This window comes from Oratosquilla oratoria, chromosome 33 (genome assembly GCF_046742065.1).
Source record: "Oratosquilla oratoria isolate Oo_2021 chromosome 33, ASM4674206v1, whole genome shotgun sequence".
NCBI classification, from domain to species: Eukaryota; Metazoa; Arthropoda; class Malacostraca; order Stomatopoda; family Squillidae; genus Oratosquilla; species Oratosquilla oratoria.
In genome coordinates this window covers 35,461,669-35,464,168 of record NC_134809.1, presented here as the reverse complement: position 1 = coordinate 35,464,168, position 2,500 = coordinate 35,461,669, and positions in this window count along the sequence as shown.

The window sequence follows — 2,500 nt, the reverse complement described above, 5'->3', positions numbered from 1 at the left end:
GGACCGGCGCATGACGTCTGAATAACTTCACGTGGTCAGGAAATTTTGACTTCTGTGCTCTTCAAAAAAAAAAAAAAAAAAAAAAAGCACGCTCCTCGTTGAAGTCGAGAAAGCCCTCTGGGGCAGAGCCTGGTTTCCGGAGAGTGCGTTCCTCCCGGAACGGTGGGTGTTCTCGACCCGGGTCTATCGTCCGGCACTTACTTTAATGAAATTCTGCCGGAACGGATCATTGTATTCGATTCCAACTATCGGCGCACCTGGTTGTTATGGAATTCTCGTGTTTTTTTTTATTTTTTTTATTCTTTTATGAAAATCAGTTGTTTAATGTGGGTAATGTTTGCCCCTACTCTATGTGGCTCAAACACGTTTCTTTTTTCGAGCAGACGTATCTGTTTCTTTTTAATTCTTTTACTGCCTTAGGTGAATAAGATGTCATGGAAATATTGAGGTAAATCAAACTTTTTCCTAATGCAAAGTGAGTTGAGAGTTCCATCTGTTAAATAAAATTACCTGGCGGCAAACAGAACTAACGTAATTTGCCCAGAATAATGACAAGCTTGAGTACATGCTTGTCTTTGTTTGTGAACATCCTTTTTATTTCAAGAGATGATTGATTACGTGTGTGATTGAATGTTTTTATTCATAATTTTGTTTACTTTCTTTATGAATAAACGTTGGGATTGGCTGAAGCCTTTCGCTCGTTGAATAACTAAGTGTTTCTGATGTAAGAATAGGTTGGGTCTCCTTCAAGCGTCATTGTATAGTATTGATACCCTCCTTTCATCATTCATTTGTTCATTTACCTGTTTTTATTGCTCTTTTTATCTTTTATTTTTAATTCTTTTCTGTGATAAATGCAATAGAAGTTAAATCATTGTAGGATAAGAAGACTGGATTCAGCTGTGGCAGAATTCGTGTGCGATATATGTTAACTTAGTTTGAAGCTATCGAAGACTCCCACTTGCCCCAGCAGTCAGAGCCCATTGGGCAAAAGTAACTGCTTCAATGGTGGCTAAGAGTCTTCTAGCATACACCGCTCTTCATTTTTATGTGTTTGAAAGTGATAGTTCGTTTCCGAATCTTCTGAATCGTGAAATTTGAGTTTCTTTTTAGGCCATTGTGAACCCAGGGATCATTTTATTTCCGTTTTCATTCACCAGATTTACCTTTCACCTTTTACACCGGTGGCTTTGAAGTTGTCTAGCCATGGATGCCCCGTTTATATGATTATGTTTATTACGCATCGAGAAATAAATTTACTTTTAGAGTAGATCGCCTACCATCTATTATTTATGAATAGGGTTTTGGTCTACGAATGAATCTGAGGACCTTTCTAAGTTTCATAGACCCTTTAAACTCCTTGGGCCCTCTTAAAGTTCGTGTACACCTATTGAAAATCACTATCCTAGATCAATTCCTTTAAATACACCTCTTTCCTTTTAGTAATACTTCATTTCTCTCATTGTCTTCTTATTCATTTCTTATGTTTTCCTCACTTATCCTCATGTCTTTCTCTCTTTACCTTCTCCCTCTTCCACTATTCCCTCTCCTCACCACTCACTTTTCCCAACCTAGCAATTTTGTCCTCTATTGTCATTATCTCTCCATATTTTTACCTCTCTATTCCTCATGTTTTTTTTTTCGTTTTATATTCATATCTCTTCTCTTCTTTCCTTTACATCTCTTCTGTTTTTTCTCTATTAATTGCATTTTCTTCCCCATTTCTCCTCGTTTTTCTTTTACATCTCGGCTCCCTCCCTTTAACATCCTCCCCTCATATCCGTCTCTCCTTTTCCCTATTATTCCCAAAAATTAGGCAGAATCCATACAACTATTGTGTCCAAGAACTTCAGAGAGAAGAAACACTAAAACAAAGCTTCATCGTCCATGTTGAACAACATGGAAAGCTAATTGCCTGTTTCACTGTTTGGATTCGAAGCGGTTTTTATTTGGAGTCGTTATATTAATACATGGATTCACGTGAACAGCTGATCCGGGATATTCAGTAATTCCAAACAGCATTCTCCAGTTTTAATTCCTGATGAGTTTTTGTTCATCCGTCGGAATGATTGTATATCGTTCTTTTCTGAGACTTGTTGTGCAGATAAGATAAGCTTGTCTTTATAGTGGGCTAGGGAAGTACAGTAAGTCTCTTCTTCACTTTCATCATTGTTACCTCTTGTTGAGGTCATGTTCCCTTCTCGATTTGAAAGAAGATTCCCATGTTAGTACCTGGTCTTCTGAATAGACTCGTCTCTCTCATTCACTCACACATAACACCTAAACTTCCTTTTCTCGTAAACTCTCTTCATTTTCTGGAGAGGAGCTTGTAGACCATTCTTGAATTTTGGTCAAATGCATGAAAAAGGTAAAATATTAATCATTTTCATTGCTCGAAAAAAAAAAATTCATTCACAAATGTGAGAGCTAATCAAAGAGTAATCCAAGGACAGGAGAAAAAAAAAAAGGACATAAGAATAGTAAATAAATAAAGAACCAA